Source organism: Eschrichtius robustus, chromosome 15, assembly GCF_028021215.1.
Source record: "Eschrichtius robustus isolate mEscRob2 chromosome 15, mEscRob2.pri, whole genome shotgun sequence".
Classification (NCBI taxonomy): Eukaryota; Metazoa; Chordata; class Mammalia; order Artiodactyla; family Eschrichtiidae; genus Eschrichtius; species Eschrichtius robustus.
Window position 1 is genome coordinate 17,826,654 of NC_090838.1, and position 15,377 is coordinate 17,842,030.

Sequence of the window (15,377 nt, forward strand, 5' to 3'; positions counted from 1 at the left end):
GTATCCTCCGTAATGTACAAAATAGATATCACAAGGCATGTCTGTAAGCGACAGTCACGTCTGCCCAGTGCAGGGCCGCCACTGGTCCTGGCTTTCCGCGCCCAGCGTGGCTGGGCCGCTGGCTACTTGGCCTGGGCCTCCTGCAGGAGTGGCAGCCTGGCGGCCGGGGGCCTGTCAGACCAGGCAGGAAGCTTGTGCTGCAGTGGGGTCCTCTGGGGGTAGAACGTGTAGCTGATGTCATAGCTCAGGAGGCAGCTCAGGGATGCCACGTAGATGTCGGCAAATCGCGACAGGCACCGCAGGAAGTACGTGGGGTTCTGGTCTATGCGGAACAAGCTTCCAAACTGGGCACTGAAGGAAATTTTGGTCATTTCTCTCAACTCCTTCCTCTCCTTTTTCCACTCCTGCAAAACCAGCTGTGACTCCGCATCTCTGTGAACCTGCAACTGCTCCAATAACCCAGTCAAGGTCTGTAGCCAGGTAATAGTTTGAATGTGCTGTTCCATGTTCATGATTCTGAGCTCAGATGTCAATTCCAGGATAATTGCACCCGTTCACCAGCCATGCTTTAGGGTCAAGTCCGCCAGGTCACTGTATATATGGTCACCAAAATACAACACTTTGGATCCCCTCCATCCAGTAAGCTTCAAAAATTCATATAAATTGCCCTGCTTATAAATCTGGCCTTTCTGCAACGTGTAGGTCTTATCCTAGAGTAAGACACCTTTCACAGTCACCTTTCGGAAAGGACTCCACTTATCACTAAAGAAGTTTGGCTTCTCCGCCTGAACAATGACCACATCAAACAGGTCCCTCCAGTCTTTTCCAACAATATACCTCATCCCTTTGACCACAAAGCTACTGGGGCTATTGGTGATGAGAAACATCCTCTTGCCATGATCAGCCAGTTTGGCCAACACTGCACGGGTCTGCTCAGGGTACCAGATGTACTTTTCAATATCTGCTTCAACTGCTCCATACATGATTCCTTTGGTGTGCACCTCCCGAATTGAATCCTTGACGTCTCTGTACAGATGCACAGGCTCATAGTCGATGTTGTTCTTCAGAAAGTACTCGTTCACACAGGACAGCAGGGTCATCTCGGGCAGGGAGAAGATGTCCATGAACATGGACATGATGTCATGGTGTTTCCGTGGGAACTCTCATAAAAGTTGCTCATCTGTTCCAAAGGCACGTGGGAGCCCTCGTACATTTCAATGACTTCCACATCAGGGACCACGCTGAGGCCTCTGTAGACAGTTCCCAGCTGGATGTAATGAAAAGCACTGATCTTCATCAAGACCGACCGCTGCACATCATAACGCAGTCCACTGATTGCAAAGTTTGGGTCATACTCATACTTCCTGATTTCCACGGGATGCCTGTGTTCGTTGATGGGAAGGTCCTGAGCGGCATTAAATATCAGTGTGTGGAGGTGCTTGGAATAAAACACCAAGGTGTAATCATAATCAAAGCTGTAGATTTCAATGTCTGACAGGCTCCTGTCATTGTTTGAGAAGATGGCATCTGGATTCAACAAGTTGCTCACAACTGAAGTAACCAATTCTTCCGTGCTCCTCTTTGCCTCCCAGTAGCGCTCCCAAAGGTAGCGCTTCATGTCCAGGGCGGTCCCAGGTGCCCTGCATAAGGGCCCCGCGCGCGGGGCCCGCGTGCAACCGCCCGCAGTCCGGCACCGCCCCGCAGGGCCGCCACCGCCCTTGCACCGGCCCCACGAGCCACCGCCGCTGCCCTGGCGTGCCTGCCGCTGCCCCGCCGTGAGTGGCGCCTCAGGCTATCTGCCTTTGTTGAGTAAAGATTTTCCAGTTTATATCCTGGAGGCTTGATTATTCAGATTATTTCTGTATTTCTGTATAGCTGAATAAATTAGTAAGTAAAGGCCTTTTTGGTTAATTATTTCATTTCGAAAATTATATTAAATAGCTATTTAGATCACTCATTGCTCTATTTCATTCTTATGTTATCGTTAATATGTAGTTTGCAAAGTTGTACATGGGCTCTAACCAATCAGGTGTTAGATTCATCTTCACTTTCAAAGATAGTAACTGGACGTTTCAACTGCTAATTTAAGTTTACTGTCAAATAGGAGACACTTTGGACAACTTATGTTTTTTTTATTGTCTGGCATATTTGTTCTTTTGACATCAACTAGTTATCATGTCTTTTGATTTCAACTAGATTTTATGTATTTGTATTCCTTTTTAAATGTAGCATAATTTACGTATGACATTGACCATTTTGATGTGCAATTCTATGAGTTTAACACATCAGGTTACAAATAATGTAACAGCTACCAGGGTGAAGATTTAGAACTGTCCCATCTCCTTCAAAAAATGTCCTTATGCCCCTTGGCAATCAAGCTCTCCCTCTATTTTCAGCCCCTGGCAACTACTGATCCGTTTTTGCCTTTTCCAGATTATCATGTAAATGGAATCATAAAGTTTGCAACCTTTTGAGTCTGGCTTCTTTCATTTGGCAGAATGCATTCAAGATTCATCCAGGGTGTTACACACTTCAGTACTTTTCACTGCAGAATAGTGTTCCTTTACATGGATGTGCCACAGTTTGTTTATCCACTTATTAAAGTGCATTTTGAGTTGTTTTCGGTTTAGAGAAATGGTGAACCAAGCTGCTATAGACATCCAGGCACAGGCCTTTATGTGATCATGTTTTCATTTCTCTTGGGTAAATATCTAGGAGTGGCATTTCTGGGTTGTTCAGTGACTTATAAAAAATTGCTAAATGGTTCTACATTTTGCATTCCCACCAGCAAGATATGAGAATTCCAGTCACTTAACATGCTTATCACCTCTTGATATTGTCTGATATTTTTATTTCAGCCTTTGTATTAGGTGTGTAGCAGTGTCTCATTGTGATTTTAATTTGTATTTTTCTGATGACTAATGAAGATGAGCGACTTCTCCTGGGCTTGTCATCCCTGTGTTTTGGTGAAGTGTCTTCAAATATTTTTCCATGTTTAATTGGTTGGATGTTTTCCTATTATTGAATTTGCAGAGCAATTTATATATTTTGGATACAAGTCCTTTCTGTTTTGCCAATATCTCCTCTTAACCCATGGCTTGTCTTTTCATTTCCTTAACAGTATCGTTTGCAAAACAGAAGTTTTTCATTGTGAAGAATTCCAATTTATATTCCTTTTAAACAGTGTGTGTGTGGTTTTTTCCTATCTCTTTTTGCTCCTTGCACCACCATCAGTGATCATTGTACAACAGATTTGTTTTGGTCTATTTCACAAAGCACACGCAGTTGCCGCTTCATCTGCTTAACATCAAGGGAACAAGTATGAGGACATGGGATGAGCATTGAACTGAGAGTCAAGATGTCTAGATTCCTGTTTTGTCAGTGGTTTGCTATCAACTGTGAGCTAATTATTTAAATTCTTTAGGCTTCCATTTCTTCATCTCACATTAGAAATAAAACCCAATTTACCCATTTCAGGAATGGTGAGGATATAGTGAGATAAAAGATGCAAAAGTACTTGCAAAGTGCTGGAAGGATGCTACATGCATTATATTTTCCTCTTCCAAGAGCCTTGCATCAACTTTGACAGTCACACCGGACCCACATTACAAAGGTACCTCTATAACTACAAATAGAAGGCTCTTATATACTTTGTGTACCCAGTACTTCCCTCTTTCACTCTAGAATATCCTTTGGTAACTTCAAATTTTCTTTTCACGCTCTTTTATCCATTTTTTAAATTCTATATATTTAATACTGGATAATCTCCAGATTTCATTTCAGAAACTTGTAATTTTTATTTTCTTCAAAAAGAAATGCTCTAACCAGCAAGAGGATTAGGATTCCTTCCCTTGGACATTTGGCAGAAACATCTTCTTTCATGAAATAGTGGTGTTATTCAACAATGGAGCATGATTTTTTTTCTTCTCTCTCTCAAGGGAGGAAACTGAGGTATAGCAGAAGATTAAACATTCTCTAGGATATGTACAGTCCCTTTTCCAGTAAGAATAGGTAAAGAAAAGGATATTTCTGTGGACAGGAATATTTGTGTTTAGGAATTATAGCTGTAAGGTTCTAAAAATTCAAACTGTCTAGGAAAGGAATAAATTTTTTTTAAAGGTTTAGTCTATATAACCATAGGGAGCTGATAATTTGTTACTTTCATGAAGCATTTAAAATCTTTATTTAACATTTTGAATTTAAAAAGGCTTCTTTATCAGTTATGTAGCTAATTTTGGTAAAATTGCTGTTAGTCTATTTTGGGAAATAGGTAACTCTTACAGTGAATTTGTAATAACCAAATAAGTCAAGTCCAGAATAATTGCTTTAAAATGAAGGTCAAATTATGTCACCACTCTGGTCAATAGCTTTGCCATCTTACTCAGAGTGACAGCCAATTGCAAGGGTCCACTCTCCCCCACCTCCCTGATGTCAGCTCCTGTCACTCTCCCCTCTTGCCTTCCCCACTCCAGTTTACTGGCCTTCTCTTCCTTGTTCATTTCAGCTCTTGTGTTCTCACTGGTGCCCCCTGCCTGGAGTGCTCTTCTCCCAACTATCGCATGGCTCATTCCTGGTCCAGGACCAGCTACATAATTTGTTGGGCCCAGTATAAAATGAAATGTATTTTGTTAAAAAATTATTAAGAATCTTAAGATGGCAACAGCAGAGTATTAAATCAAGTGTGGCTACATAGGTAAGTACACCCACAAAGCGTGCCCTGCCTGGCTCCTTGACTCCTTCATATCTCTGTTTCAAAGTCACCTTGTCTTAGAGAAGTTGTCCTTCTGTCCATTCTATATGAATGAGTTACCCCTAGCATCCTTGGCCCTTTTATTTTATTTATTGATTACTCGATTGTCTACCTTTCCCCAGTGGGATATAAAGTCCTTACATGCTGTATCACCCAGAGCATAAGACATACCCAGCACATAACACAGTAGCCACTCAAATATTTGTCAACTGAATGAATAAAAGAGTAAATGAGAAGTAATAAAAATCCAAAGCCATATGAATAAAAAAAAATCAAGAGGCAGACCAGACTTTAAAACAGTAAATATAAAAACTGTATTTGCATGTATGGGGAGAGGCTCAGATTTGGAAATTCAAATTTAGGAAAAAGGAGAATCGACTCAGCCTCAGTTCTTACGTTAGCTGGTTCTGTGACTTTGGAAAGGCCTCTCGATCCCTCTGAATCCCATGCTGTCACCAGTGCAGTAAGGGGCCTTCCAACACTTCATTCTATGACTTTATGGAACAGTCTCAAATGTGACAGTATAATATAATAATCTGATTAGTTGAAGATATTTTCTATACATTTGGGTCAAAAAACAAAAAACAGGATGCTCTTTGGATGACTGGTCTAGCATTTCTCCAGTCCTCTCCTTCAATGTGACGGTCCACTTACGAATATGTATGGTATACAGTATACATATATACTGTATGATATATTGTGGCCTCACAAAATCATTTTTCCTGAGGGAAAAAGAGCTCTGCTTTGAGGAGTAGCTAGAATTCTTATAAATAGCTTATTATGTATCAGAGTTTGGGTGACTTGGCCATTTAAACTCTTAAATTGATGACATTCATGCGTTTATTCAAATCCACAGGCTGTCATATGTTAGTTCTTTAAGAAGAGATGCAAATCTAACTGGAGGCCCCCAGGCCTGCACACTTCTCCTCACTCCTCTTTGGGACAATTCTGGGGTATCTACTGCTGAATCCATTGTGGAAAACAGAGTCTTCATTTAATATGCCAAGCTCCCTTTTGATATTATTAATTTAAAAAATCATGAAGAAATGTTGTGATCATAAATTCTCTCAGCATAGACGATGTTGAAAAAAAACCCCACAAAACACTATAATGCCTTCTGGCTCTGTATGTGTCTGTGTTGAAAAATATTTGTTTTCCAAATCTCAGCCTCTCGCCTTTTTGGTCAATAGCTGTGCATAGTACTTGCTCTGTAGTTTGTTTTTCATGTCCATTTTGCTTGGGATAATGTCCTATGTCTTTTTTATTCTTCTGATTCTTTTTCCTCTACTCATTGTGTTTTTTTAGCAAAGAAGCAAACCTATTTCTTCTCCTAGAATCCACATTAATCCTTCCCACTGAAAGATTTCTGATGTGCTTTTATCACTATTTTTAAATAATCCCCATATTCTATCTGATAGGAGAGCAAGATGGACCCCCATCACATAAGAATAGACAGAGGCAAAATGAACTAAAAGTGAAACCCAATACAGATATTAAGAGCACAGCTATAGCCTTGGTCAACTGAATAAGGAAGGGCTTAGGAGTCCTATAAATCTCAGTACAAGGTTAGAGTAGGACTTACTACCAGGCTCCGCTGATGTTGAAGTCTTGATATCCTCTTGATTATGAATCCTACTTCTAGGGGCAAGGATTACAGTTCCTTATTGGGCAGCCCCAGTTATAACAGTTAGGGAAATATGAATATAGGAAATTTGCTTCATCATCAGAAAGGCAGGTTAGACACAGCAGAGCTTAGTGAATTAAAGGTAAGTTAAAATTGAATGCCTTCTTGCTCAGACAGTAAGGACAAAATAAGAATAAAAAGCACTGTATGTACATATTATTCCCAATTGTGCTACCAGCATGCAAAGAGCATCTGAGAAGCATGAAAATCCAGAACATCCCATGGACATCCCATAAATGAGTCTACACATATAGATTCAGGGACATCAAGGATGATTTCCTGTCTATGAAAAACACCTCCTTCTCTCCTTCCTAAAGGTTTGGATAAAAGCATAAGAAATCTTCCTACAACAAAAAATTAAAAGATAGATTTGGCCACCTGGGATAGAAGAAAAGACCTCTGTGGTAGGAACTGGAAGATCTGTTTCCAATCCCAACCATTTCCCTAACCAGCTTGAGTAAGTTTCTCGTAGACCCTTTGTAGCAACCCTTCTGTCAGCTAAACACCATGGGTGGGACTCACCCAGCTGACATCAGGTGGGACAGAAGAATCACCCAGCTGAGCCCTTCTCAAATGTCTGAAGCACAACACTGCTTCAAAATTATACAATTATATATAATTATTATAATTATATATAAAAATAGTTGCTGTTTGAAGCTACTAAATTTTGGAGTAACTTGTTACACAGTAATAGGTAACTGAAACTGAATTTTGTACTGGAGGCAGGTGCTGTTAGAACACAATCCTAAAGCATGTGGCATTGGCTTTGGAGTGGAGACGTGGGTGAAAGGTAGAAGAGCTTGGATGAGACTGTTGGTAAATTGTCAAATGACAAAAGGAAAAATGTTTTTGGAGCCTGGAGAAGAGATGTAGTGGTAGAAAGTTCAGCGAAACTGTTGCCTATAGTAATGTAGAAAATAGAAAAACTAATGAACCGTTAGATCAGGCTAAAGGGATTTCCAGACAACATCAAAAGTAGCAACTGGTTTATTTTTACTTTATGTGACAAAATGCCATAGAGAGTATTTAGATTAAATAAGAAAATGTACAATTTTCAAGCAGATTTTAGAGGAAATACAAGGAAGCCAAGACTTCCTGTTTCCAAAACAAAAATGTTTTCCATTCCCAGCATCTCTGGATGGTAAAATAATCTCAAAGTAAGAAATGGTCTCAGGGTAAAGATCTTAAGGGTGTTGCTACAAGACCTTTGTTGAGATTCAGAAAGATTTAAGGGTGTGCATAGTAGGACTGATAAAAATCTTAAGGAAATGCCTAGTGGATTCTCTCTGGCTGGAAAGGAGCCTTTAAGAATCTAAGGGTAAAATGTTGTAAAATCTTTTATCTAGCTAAAAAGGTGTCAAGAATCTTGAAGACTTTGTCTCATAGCACCCTGTGTCACAACAAGCCAGAGAGGAGCTTACCTGGAAGATAATTGTGAGTATGATTTTGATCTAATGGAATTAACCCCAAAAAGAGTCCTACAAACACACAAAGAGAGCTTTAAGAGAACTGTACTATAGAAGCAGTTAGCTGAATGGACAGTCCAGAATGAAAAGAGACCTTTGTACCCACAAAGGAAGAAGACTGAGAAAACTACCTAGCCAAGCATAGGTCATTTGTTATACAAAAGAAAAGATGACTCGGAGGGTAAAACCAAGAGCCCAAAGAAGAGAGAACGGAACCAGGGAGAATCATTGCCAGGGAGGAAGACTGGGCCTAATCAAGGAAGTGGCAACAAGTGCACAGTTCTATTCTATACGTAGTTGGATTTCTGAATTGGTCTAGACCAGTGACTGCTATGTGCCTCCTATTCCCACCTGTTTGGATGAGAATGTCTGTTATATTTATCCTCTTCCTGTATCACCACTGTCTGTTGGCTGTGAAGGGGCAGATAACTCGTGTCTTTATTCAACATATTCAACTTCTAGACTTACTCACATAACAATATTCTGAACCTCAGCTTGAGCCTGAAGCTAGAATTGGGTGAGAGTTCTGAAGGTCTTGGGAGATGTAAATGTATTTGCAGGTGGAAGAAATATTCATGGTCTGTGGCCAAAAGGGGGACTGTGATAGGTGAAAGATGGCCACAGTTTCTTTGATGCTCCTCCCCTGGAAGGCTGGAGTCTAACATTCTTCCCTTCTAATCTGAGCTGGCCTCCTTGACTTGTTTGATAGAATGCAGCAGAATTGACATTCTGGGAATTTTGAGACTAACTCATATAAAGTCTTGAATTTTTCATCTAGGTGGCCTCTTGGGACACTTTCTGGGAACCAGGTACCACCATGCTGGAGAGGACACATGTGGGCATCAAGATGACGTCTCCACTTAGCACAGTCCTCCAGCTCAGACATAGCATGGAGCTCTCTTGGACCCGTGGACCAGCCCATCCACCAGCTGTATATTACAGAGTGACCTCAGTCAATGCTGTGTGGAGTCAAAGAGTTGCCCAGCTAAGCCCTGCCTGAATGTCTGAATCACAAAATTGTGAGAAAAAATAAAACATATTTTTATTTAAAGCTGTTATGTTTGGGGGGGATGAATTGTTTTGCAGCAGTAGATAACCAGAACAAAGTCTCTTTCTCTTTCTGGGTCTCAGTTTCCTCACCAACAAAATGTGAGATTTGAATCAGACCTCTAAGTTTTTTCAAATTTTAACAAAAATAGCAAAATAACACATAACTATTTTTATTAAACTGCCATAATTTTACTTATAAAACCATCTATAAATAGTAAGCATTACAAATTATGTCACTTCTGACTAAAATGTCAGAAATAGAGTTAAAACATTGGGGAATTATTGTCAATACACACTAACCACCATTCTGGCTGAAGATAGGTTAGCAAGGTTAACATTTTTATAGAGAGACAATCTGATTTCTCCTCAATGATTCTCCATAGGGGCTGGCTAAATGCACTCAAATTACTTAATATCTAAAACAGCTAAGTCTTTCAAACAAAATTTACCTTGAACAAGGCATATGAAAATTGATCCAGAAGATTAATTCCTATCTGCAAACACATCAGTGACTACGTATATATGTATGGGTAAACGCATATAATTCTGTCTACGCATTTAGCACAGGAGGTCTTAACTCAGAATCTATGTACCCTCAAGGAGTCCAAGGATAGAGTTCAGGTGGTTCACGTATTTTCAATGGAAAAAATTACGTATTTATTTTCCCTAACCTTTAACTGAATTTAGCATTAACTTCAATTATGCATGCAGGTAGCAAACCAGAAAAGTATCAGCAGTATCTGTGATTTTTGTTACCAGTAGCAGTCACCAATATTTTCATATCACATAACAGTTGTTGCAGATATCTCTAATTATCATTTACGCTCATCACAACTTTGTAGGGTTATTAATCCCACTGATAGAGTCACTATTGAATGCATTAATAAAGAGATATATATGTTATTAATGTATGAATCCTACTATATCATAAATTCACTTTTGATATTTTAATATTTTATCATAATTGGTTTCCTTTTTAATGCTATGTTTTAAATTTTATTTTTTTAAAATTATTCTGAAAAAGGATCCCTAGCCTTCTCTAAGTCTAGAGAAGGGGTCGATGGCACCAAAAGGTTAAAAACCCCTCACTGGCCTCTCCAGCCAGGCAGCACACACCCAGCCCCTGCCATGGGCCCAACGTGGTCCTGGAGATCGACACACCAATACATTAGTTTTCTCTCATGCTTTGCTTCCTCTTCCTGTTTCCTACGTTAGTTGCTCTGAATATCAGCCCCTGACTTAGGCCCCTATCTCGCTTCTGGCCTCCTCATTCTTCACAGATTATTCGGCCTCATACTTCATTACAGAGAAATTGGAACTTCTTCATTTTATCCATGTCCATTGACTCTATTGCTACCTATATGCTGTTCTCTCTCAAATATATAAATTTCCAAATCTCATGTCTCTCTTGAATTTGAATTCTAACCACCTGCTCATCCTAAATATCCTCCACACACTTCAAATTGAACGGGATCATTCATTACCCATTCCTGCCATCACAAGCTCTGACTCACTCACACCTAGGCACAGATGGTGACAACAATTCTGTGCATTAGACTCTATGGTGCCATATCTGGATTTAACTCCCTCTCCCTCATCCCCAAATTGTAATATTTAATTTGTCCCTTTAAATATTTCTGAAATCCATTTCTCTTACTCGACCCAGACCCTGCCCAATTCTAGCCATGACCATTTTAATAATCTTTTAAAGAATCTCCTGGTTTCTAGTATCTCACTGTCTTCAGTCCAACTAGAATTATCCTTCTAGAACTCAAATTAAGCCATCTCACTTTCCACCTTAAAAGCTGTATTGCCTAGATCAGTGAGCCTCACCTGGGTGATCTGTTAAAGCACAGGTTGCTGGGCCCCACCCCCAAGGTATCTGATCCAGTAAGTCTGTAGTGGGGCCTGGGAATTCGCATTTCTAACCCATTCCCAGGTGAGGTTGCTGCTGCTCAGGAAGCGACCCTTGAGAATTACTGGCCCAAACCAGTAAAACTGTTTGCTTTGTAGTTCTTCCAAGAAAAAATGTTTCAGTACCACCCTCCTAAACATGTATGCCTATTTATTTATACATTATATATTCAACGCATGTTCTAATGCACTAACACAGTGGGTACATCATGAAACACACTAAAAATCATCATAAAAAGATGAGCTCAAAACAAATAGAAAGTTCAAGACTATCCTTCCTGCATCCAAATGGACCCTGTTGTTCACCCTGCATCAGAGGATTCTGGGAGGGATAAAGATTAAGAATAAGCCCACGACTTGAGATGCAAAGTCTTATCCTCAGTTTTTCTGGTCAATCATAGCCAGCCTGCGTTCTCTCTAATCCTGGCTCCAGACCATACGTTACAACCTTAGGAAATTTCCTTAACTTCTCTAAGCCTCTGTGTCTTCCTCTGGAAAATGGAGATAATGTTAGTAACTACCTGGGATTGTTCTTAGGATTAAATAAATTCATATGCATAAAAAAGTCCCTAGCGTATAATAAATGTTTGATTAATGTTGACTATCATGATTGCTCCCGGTTAGACACCTTATGCTATAACCATGCTGATCAATTCACTGTTCCCTGAATAAACATCTACAACTCAATGTCTTTGCTCATGTTGTATCCTCTACCTGGAATATACTTCCTTTATCTCCAGTTGGTAATATCCTTCTCATCTTTCACAGCCCAGCTGAAAATATTATGTCCCCCCGTGACAACTTAACCCGAACTTCCTGGCATAATTAATTGGTGTCTACTCTGTGTTCCTCTGCACTTGTACAAGCCTCTGAATATGGCTTTCCACAATGTATTATGTACAGTTGCTTACATGCCATTTCCTCCAATATTGTGAGCATGATATGAACAATGTCTAGTTGACCTATGTATCCATCACATCACCCCCAGAAAGTGCTTGGCACATGGCAGATGGTAGATACTGATTGCGAAGGAGGGTGAGGACATAAGGGTGACAATCCTATTCTAGTACCACAGCCCAGCCTGTGACCTTGTGTTCGGCTGCAGATGGTGTTTTCCCCAAGTGACTCCCCACTTCAGCCCCACTTTCCCTGGTCCCTTGGCCAATGAGGCTGTGATATAATAAAAATGAAGATTTAGTCTTTGTCCCAGATTCCTAGCACACAGCTCCTAAAAACCTTGAAAACTTCAGAGTGATGAGTGTCTTATGCATGCTATCGAGACGACTGGTTCTAGGGGCCCCTGGACAGCTTCTGGATGGGGGTTGTTCATTAGAAAGATCAAGCCTTAAATAGAAACTTGGAACTTTCAGTCCTTTCCCCTAACTTCCTGGGAGAGGAGAAGGGCTGGAGATTGAGTCTAATCACCAATGGCCAATGATTTCACCAATCATGCCTGCATAAAGCAACCCCCATGAAAACCCCTGAACAACAGGATTTATTAAAGGGCTTCTGGGTTGATGAATGCATCTATGTGCTGGGAAAGTGCTGCACCCCAATTCCACAGGACAGAAGCTCCTGCACTTGGGACCTTTCTGGATCTCACCCTATGTACCTCTTCATTTGGCCGTTCATTTGTATCTTTTATAATGTCCTTTCAAATCAACCTGGAAACATAATAAAGTATTTTCCTAAGGTTTGTGAACTCTTCTGGCAAATTATCAAACCTGAAGAGGGAGTTGTGGGAACCCCAGATTTAGAGCCAGTTGGTCAGAAGTACAGGTGTCAATCTGAGCTTACAACTGGCATGGAGGCAGTCTTCTAGGACTGAGCTCTTAATCTGGGTCATTAGTGTCAGATTAAATTGAATTGTAGGCCACCCAGCTGATGTCCAGAGAGTTGAAGAATTGGTTGGTGTGGGGAAAAGAACCAAAAAACACCCATTTGGTGGAACGTGAGTAAAACCAGTTCAGAGAGGACAATTAGGTTTCATATGGAAGTCTGCATCCATCTAATAGAAATATGCTAGAGGTACCATACCGCAAACTATGCCTTCATCAGCCCTGCATCCCGTCCATCTGAATAGTATGTCCACAAAATGGTGACAGACAAAACCTATTCAAATTGATACCTCAGTTCTTCTCCCTGGTTTCTGTAATGTCATGGCCTTGGATATAAAAAACTGAATGCTTGTCCTCAGTTGAAAACTCTCCCCAACCTCATTAATAAGAAAGCCCAAGCTTCCAAGGCCCTGAAGGCTTTAAATTATGTTTCCCTTGAGTCAACGCCGGACCCCTCTGTCACAGTATGTCCCAGTGCATATCCACATCCATTTGAACCACAGGTAACATGTGTTAGAGGTTGTGCTTCTCAACACTGCCCTGGTTGTCTGCAGGTCTCATCTTCAGTTCTTTCAGAGTTGCTACCAGGTTCTCCAAGTAGACTTGCTCTTTGTTAATCCTTGTTGCCCACTCCATGAAAAATACCGGAATCAAAGTACACTAACATTTTAATAAACCAGTCAAAGCCCATCCACCACCTGCTAATCAGGGTAACACTGTCACCCTCCCTCTGCCCAGATTCAACAGAGCTCTGTTTACATGTACTCGTGATACTGGGCTAATTTATTGTGAAAGAAAAGCTAGCTTCATGTCACATAAGGTATATTTTTAAACCACGGCACACAGCATAAGGGAGCCAGATACGCCCCTGTCAACCCTAATGAAAGAAGAATATCAGACCCATTAAAAGGCTAAAGTCCAATCACCCTTCAGTGACTTTTCTTCTCATCAGCAAAAATGCTCATTAATTCTAATATCTTTGCTTTCAGGCATGAACTATGAGATCTGAACAGAAATTTCATTTGTAATGAATACGTTTGGACAGAAGTAAAATTATGATGATTCTACTGGTAATAATAAAAATAATAAAACATATCACAGGAACCAGAGGATTCTCTGAGCTGGCAGGGGATCTGTGAGACCCTCTGTCTGTGACATAGTCTTATGATGCCCAGAAGCACCTGTATAAATAGTGTGACTATAAAATCATGAGGCTGATTCTTCTAACCAATAAACCAGAATGCATAGGTCCAGATAGCAAACATCCATTACCAACTTAATCAAGTGTTGAGGATATGGACTGTTCTTTTGAATAACCCTGTGAGCCTATTTTTGAGCCTGTATTTGGTGAATCTACAGGAATGCTTTTTCTGGGATGGGAGATTATTGTAAGGATACTGGGGACAAGTATGTAGACGGCCACAGAGTCACCTTGGAACCCAGAGATTCCAGGTCTGGATTTTCCTAAAGAAGGAGATAATCATTCTCCATGATTTAGACATCAATGAAATAACCAAGATTCTCTTACTTGACTTAGCATGTATATTTTCCACCAGAAAAAAAATCTTTGAGTTCTGCATACAGCAGGTACTTAACAAATATTTGTTCAGTGAGTAAGTGAATAGGTTCAGATTTGCCACTATCCAACACTATCCAATTGCTTCCCTAGTCTTTAAGGAATAAGGCTGTCCAATACCACAACCTAATCCCACAACCTAACCCCATGACTACACTAAAGGCAGGGGAAAAGCCTCATGGAATAGCTATATCAGCCCTGGGCTCCTCACCTCTAAGATAATTTAACATAAAAGAATAGACTACTACTTTTTTAAGCCCCTGCATTTATGTCTCTGCTACCAATAGCCAAATATATCAATAGTTACTAATCCATCCCAACATATACTACTGCTCCCATTTCACAGGTAAGCAAACCAGTTCAGAGAGATTAAGATTCTTGCACCAGACTACACAGCTAGAAAGCACAAAGCCAGGCTTATAAACCCTGGTCTCTCACAGCAAAATCTTGTTCTTCCTAATGTGCCTACCACTGTAGTGGCCATGAATCAATAGAGCAATTAGAATTGTTATGTCTATTGTAATATGTAGTTAGAAAAAGGATTTGGTTTCAATAGATCAAAGAGAAAAGAAATTAGAAAGAGAGCCTGTGGGGAAATGTGTATGTGGAGAGTTGCCAGAAGAGAGGCCAGCCAAAAAAGGATTTAACACAATTGCTTATCAAATGGGCAAAGGACAGGACCTGCAATTCACAAGTGAGGACACATAATTAGAAGACAAATGGGGAAAACATTTAATTTCTGTAGATATCAAGGAAAAGCAAATTGAAACAACAGCTTTATGCCTTCTAAAACAACAAAGAATGGCAGCACTCAGTGTTATCAACGTGCTGTGAAGGCCATACACAAATGGACCCTGGTGAAAATATAATTTAGAACACCTATTTGAAACAAATTTACCTATAATTGTCAAGAGTCATGAAGGTGTTTATGCCCTTTATCTTAAAGAACATACGAGAGAAAGAAATGTATTTATATAGATAAAGATGCAAACCATAGCAATATTCAGAACAGCAACAGTTTAAAATTAAGTAGCCACAGACAAGAGGATGTTTGTGTAATATGGTGGAATATTACAGCGTTAGCTCAGTCTATCCCCTC

The 15,377-nt window shown here is 40.2% G+C and overlaps 1 long non-coding RNA gene and 1 pseudogene across 1 annotated transcript in view; both read right to left on the reverse strand.

The window, feature by feature from the left end:
• Positions 1-15,377, reverse strand: part of LOC137778126 (uncharacterized) — an 80,904-nt gene that overhangs the window by 45,109 nt on the left and 20,418 nt on the right. The gene's annotated exons all lie outside the window — the stretch shown is intronic.
• LOC137778100 (5'-nucleotidase domain-containing protein 3 pseudogene) lies at positions 123-4,568 on the reverse strand (annotated as a pseudogene).